We start from the raw sequence: 6,270 nt of genomic DNA on the forward strand, positions 1-6,270 counted from the left end.
TACAGAATACACTTTGCTTGCTAGTGTGATGATATCATTATTACTGTCTCAGTGACACTACTGTAACACCATTGCTATTGAATGTCTAGGGATGATCTCACTGGTCATCAATTTATTTAAAGTTGGAGCATTTTAAAATACTTAAAATATTGCTGTTCACAGGAATAGGTTTTATTCAAGTGTAGTTAACCATAAAATCCCAAAATAACTTCCTCAGGAAATAATTTCAGCAATATTTTAAATTTTAACTAGGAACTTTATCTCAAGTAAAGGTACAGGATGTTCCAGTTTCACAAACTTGTGTTTTTGTGTCTGCATCATGTTTTTTTATTTTCATAAATTTTTGAGCCTGAGAACACCAGAAAGCATTTTATTATCAGTGTAAATGGAGATGATTCATATAATAATATTTAAAGAAAATGACCCTGAAATTCAAAGCAAAATGACGTGGTGGTCAAGAATATATTTTTTCATTATATCTTTGCACTGGATGATGTTAAGTCCTCACTAGTTAAAATTAATATAAATGTAATTCTTATAAATAAAAATAAAAAGGAGTAGATGTGTTTCAAACACGAAGAAATATTAAAAAAAGGAGCTGCAGACCAACAGATTTCATCTTAATTTATAGTGCAATATCATACAAAAGGAATAAAATGCAGCTCTTTATAAAGACTATCTGAATTTAGTAGATTAGACTACCTAAAGAGCACTTTTTAAACAAGTTCTTAGCTAATGGTTCTATACTAACAAAATGCAACAGACCCTCTTAATCAAATCAAGAATGAATTGAAACACAGCTGGATGTTAAAAACACTTCTTTGTCTGTTTGACATAATGAATAGTACAAATAAAAAATGTTTGACTGCTAATAAAACAATCTAAACCTCAAATATTGTGTTTAAAAGAAATTTGGAAATCCTTACAGAAGTTGGTTTCACATCAAAATTAAAATCTGTACCGTGGGAATTTTGCTGATCTCTGCTGATAAAAATATTATTTAATAGTACAGGATATTATTATATATATATGATGTAGTATATAATTTAGTATTATATAATAATATAATATTATATGTATATATAATACTATATTATTATTTAATACTATAGTAAATGTCTATTAAAGTGGTAAAAGCTAGCAGGGAGGACACATTTTCATTCTTTAGATACCACATTAATCAGGGTTTTGATGCTGTTAAAAATGACACAAAGGATTAGCACTGAAGCATTCAGCAATTTGGGCCCAAAACCAGGTCTCCAAGTTGGGAAACACATCTCAAGCTGCAGCTCTGCTTAAAATTAATTCTCTATTGCATACATCAATGTCCCTGAATGTAAGCTGCACATGAGCACAGGTAACTTACAAAACATAAACTGCTTTTTTCTTTCTTTTCTTTCTTCTAAATCTTGTTGAAGCTGGTGAGCACAGATGCTGATGCTGAAACTTTGGCAATCTCCTGACAATAAGTCAAACTGCAAATAAGAACAAAGAAATGTAAATGGGCATCTTATTTTCACTCCATTTATTATAGCATTTTAGAAGTGTTACAGGGGGTTGGTTGTTGTGTTGGGTTTTTGTTTTGCTGGGTTTTTTTTCCCCTGCTTTGAAGTTTCAGGTTTTGTTCTGAAGGTGGTTCCCACACAGGGATTGTCCTCGCCGCTCCCCTTCCCTTCAGACCCACCCACCCCTGCTGTGTCAGCAGCACATGAGCTGAACACTTCTAAAGCTTCCTGTAATTAAGTTCACCTTGTTGCATTACTGGCAAACATGTTCAGACTTATTTTGGATACATTTGGGAAATAATAGCTTTTCAGAGTCTGCAATGAGAACCAACTCAGGCTACTGAAATAAAGTGTGGTGAGGACTGTGTCTCGTAGCGATTTTACGTGTGGCAAATTCCCTTGGTGCCTCGGTACTTTCATCAGAAAATAAGGAACATTAATTTCTGTTGTTTTGCATCAGAACTGACATAAGTTTACAATAATGCCTGTGTCTATAGTGTATTGCTTGTGTGTGCACCTAGGATGGGATTTAGTTCACAAAAGCCGAGTATGTTGTTCCATTTCAGACACAATTTGGGCACCCTGCCTGGACTCCACTGCCTTTCCACAAGGCTTCTGGTCCCCCCTCAGTTCATTTGTCATGTTTCCAGTCCCCATAAAAACATTTCCAACATCCTAGGGCAACTTAAAGTTGCACAAGGCACGTAGGCTTTGGCAGTAGATTCCATCCCACTCAGAATTATGTAAACTACGACAGAGTAATTTTCTGGCACATTTTTATGCATGTGAAAAATACTAGCCCAAGATCCTTCAAGAAACACAGTGTCTTGTTTCATGCCATGACACAACAACAAATAGAGCAAGGGAAAACTGGGGATGTACAATTATCTTGGTAATTCTCAACCCTAACAAGATGTTAACACAGTTCAGTGCTGGGTAATAAGAAGTTGACTTTCTTTTGCCAGCTGGGACACACAGCTCAGCAGTCAGATGTTTCATTGGAAGAATTTCTGCCTCAACAAAGAAACAGCAAAATACCCACAACAAAACACAGACCCAGTGATCCTGTGGCTTGTGCCAGGCGGACATGCTGATGGGGCCAGCATGTGTGAGGTGACACAGAAGTCACCTGCCGGCCTGAGAGGTGGCACTTTGCAGGAGTACTGCATCCAGCTCTGGGCATGGACCAGGAAAGACATGGGCCTATGGAAGCAGCTCCAGAGGAGGGACACAGAAATGGTCAGAGGGATGGGACACCTGAGCTGTGAAACAGGCTGAGTCTGTTCAGCCTAGAGAAGAGAAGGCTCTGAGGAGACATTAGATTGTCCACTGAAGGCAAGAGAATCACAAGAGGGACACTACAAAAGAGCCACTGAGGGACTTTTTACAGGGGCATGTAGTGATAGAAGAAGGGGGAATGTCAGTGGGTAAGTTATGTCAAACATTGGGAAGAAATTCCTCACTACTAGGGTGGTGAGACACTGGCACAGGCTGCTCAGACAAACTGTGGGTGCTCTACCCTGGAAGTGTTCAAGGCCACATTGGATAGGGATTTGAGCATCCTAGTCTAGTGAAAGGTGTCCTTGCCAATGCCAGGGGCTTGGAATAGTTGACCTTTGGAAGGTCCTTTCCAACCCAAAACGTTCTATAATTCTATGTCTTGCCCTGTCCCCAGCAAGGTCAAGTGAAGATGCACCATCATGGCACATGCAGCTCTGGGACAGTCCTACCATCCCCAAAACATGTATTTTATCCTGCTCAGATGGAAAATGAGACACCAAAGCCTCTCAGCTACACTGCCCAAACAGCAAACACAGCAGAAAGACAGCCCTGGATCTCTGCAGCTCCTCCAACCATGATGAGAAACATCAAAACAGGCCTGAAATCTGCTTTTGGCCTCCCTCAGGGGTTTTGGCCAGCCTCAGGGGTTTTGATCTTTCTCTGCCTCAGAAAGGGAAAAGGAAACCAGCCACTACTGACACGAATCCTTTGTATCCATTTTCTCTTTCTACAATGGTATGGAAATCAGGCTTTCCTAAAATACTGCTATTTCACCCTCATTGCCCTGACTTTTGCTTTGGCAGTGTAAATTAGAGCTGGTGTGGTTTTTCCACATCCTCAGACAACATGTTAGGAGACCAGATTCCTGCTTTTCTAAAAGGACTATATCCATCTGCAAGTTTAGGAGCCCAAACAGATCTCCACCTGGAAACTATTATTACATCTGCTCTTCTAAATGATCATTAGGACTGGCTGAAACTATTACTGTAAATGGGCCTCCAACTACAAAGTTTCTCAGGGAACAGCTGCATTTCTTAGAGCAAGGGAGGTGGTGGTGGGGGAAGCAGTAAAAATCTTTCAGTTCATGGCTACTTTCTAGATTTTATTCTTTTTTTTTTTAACTATTAGGAGAAAGCTTTCATATTTCTGAGGCACTTTCTTTAAAAATCTCTGTGAAAGGAACATCTTCATTAAAGCTGGCCTTGAAAAAGCCACTAATGGGAATGCTCAATTTTAAGATCCTCCTTTGAGGGACAGATTTACACTCCAAGGCAAACCACATAGGCATTTAAAATATTTTCAAAACCAGGGCACGGAAAGCTGAAGAATCTCAGCATCTGCGAAAATGTGACTCTAATTTGTAATGCTGAGAACACTTAAAAACAAGGTCTTTATTAAGGAAATAAAAATGAATTCTGACTCATTGATGTTAAACTGGTATTAAAAGAATCTGGAAGTCACACAACAGCACTGAAGAAGAGAAAGGAGAGAGATTCAAGGAAAGTACAGAAGAACAGAGGAGATTAATAGGTTTAAAGGAAAAAAACTCATAGGTTTAAATATAAATGTACTATGAGATGCTATTCCTGCCTGTTCCCTTACTTTGTAGGTCTTGTTCAGATACATGGTAGAAAAGGAATGTGCTGAACCTTTTTGAGCCATTCAGTTTTAATAGTAAAAGTAATTTTCTCAGGTGGGCACTGAACAGTGGCAATTACAGTTTATTTTGCCAGAGAAATTCTTTTAAGTCACTAATGGTATGAGACTGATGGTAAGGAATGTCAGCACAGCATGTCTCCTAAGCTTGATACCAGCAGATTTGCAGAAGACCCAGAGACAACAAATGGTATTTTTCTGTTGAAATCTCAAGGTGGTTTATTTCAAATGCACTTTACCTGCGGGTAGTGAAAAATAATGAAAATATTCCAACTGTGGTCACGCAGATATTGCTATTCTTATTCTCAAGATCCATTTAAGCTCTAGCACAGTTTTCTTTGGGCTATCAAAACCATAAGAATTTCCTTCCATGAAAGACTAAAATTTTCACTATCTACTTTTCATTCCCATTCACTCCATGGTTGCTTAAAAACTTAACCCCTCTTCACACCCTACCTAGTAATTATGCTATTTCTTGTAAAAGTCCACGCTAAAGGTCTGTCTCTTTTTTGAAACAAAGACTGTTTAAGCACCATATCATACATGGCAGGTTAGTTCTACAGGCAGGAACTTGTAGCAGAAAAATAAATAGTAAAAGAAAGTTGTCTTCTTTTAGCCCCCTGATGTCACCATATCACAAAATCAGTTAGGTCAGAAAAGACCCATGAGATCATCAAGTCCAACTGTTGATCTCTTTTGAAAATTCTGTTGGGGTTGGGATTTCTTTTTCTGGGTTAAGAAGGTCTTGGTGGTTTTTTGGGTTTTGTTTTTGTCTTTTTTTTTTTAATTATTTGTCAACTTCATTCAACAAGTCAAAGTTTAAAACCCCCATGTCTTGTTACCTAAAACACGCTGGCAGCTGTTTTCTCACTGTTGGAGTAGTTCTTCATAAACTTCTATATTTAATTTACACATGAACTTGGTTTTATAAATTACTTTCTGCACACCCATTAAAAGTATACTAGAGACCAGCATCACAATATGATAAGTGAACTACATGGAAGATATGATAAAATCTTATTTTTTGAATTATTTTTTTTATTGACTAGACCTGAACAAGGACAGAGGTTGATCTTTGCTATACAGGCAGTTCACAGGAGGTCACCTTATCACTGCAGTGTTATTTAGCTTTGGCTTGGTTGAACTTTCCCAACATCTTTATGATAAACAAAACAATTTTTCCATTACTAAAGGCCACTCACCTGAGAGCTCAGGGTCTCAGGACTTGCATGGTTTGTCTTCACTTTGAGCTGATTTTAGCCTTAAAAAAAAAATGAAAAAGAATAGTATTTGTGATAGCAGTTGCCTGGTGGTCAGCTAACTACCAGCTACATTTTTTTCAGATTTCCTTTGGTTTTACAATGATAACGAGCAGATACTCATGTTTCTAGAATGAAATGAAGTGCAAAAGGGTGCAGAAGAGTACCAGAGGAGCAGGTGATCTGGCAGAAACCATAGCTGTAATTCAGAGGTCGCTATGGGATTGCAGCCTTCCATTGTTCAGGTAAAGCCAGCTTTGGAACAAAAAGTGAATGGTTAGGAACTAAGGACAAAAGTGAGCACCTAAGCTGTGCTCAAAAGAAATTCCAGAAATTAAGTCTGTGGAGGGCAGGACTATCATCTGTCTTCTCCCAGTAAATGGAAGAAAGCCCTTAGGACAAGACCATATGCCTCCCAGTTATGACTGGATGCTGATAGCTCATTCTGAGTCCATCTCTTTCTTTCAGGAAGGCTGAAGCCACCAGTCTTTGAATCCAGAGGGTTTCTAGAAAGGACTTTTTATTTCCCCCAAAAAGCAGTATAACTGCATTATGATTTTTTTCCTATA

The 6,270-nt window shown here is 38.3% G+C and overlaps 1 long non-coding RNA gene across 1 annotated transcript; it reads right to left on the reverse strand.

The window, feature by feature from the left end:
• Positions 1 to 941: 941 nt before the first annotated feature.
• LOC139604226 (uncharacterized) lies at positions 942 to 6,068 on the reverse strand. Its single transcript, XR_011683923.1, has 3 exons — positions 5,869 to 6,068; positions 5,645 to 5,703; positions 942 to 1,475 (listed from the first exon to the last, which is right to left on the reverse strand). It is a non-coding gene; the product is annotated as an uncharacterized lncRNA (long non-coding RNA).
• Between the last annotated feature and the right edge of the window lie 202 nt (positions 6,069 to 6,270).

This window comes from Agelaius tricolor, unplaced genomic scaffold (assembly GCF_023055355.1).
Source record: "Agelaius tricolor isolate 1412-34295 unplaced genomic scaffold, bAgeTri1.0.p SCAF_47, whole genome shotgun sequence".
Lineage (NCBI taxonomy): Eukaryota > Metazoa > Chordata > Aves > Passeriformes > Icteridae > Agelaius > Agelaius tricolor.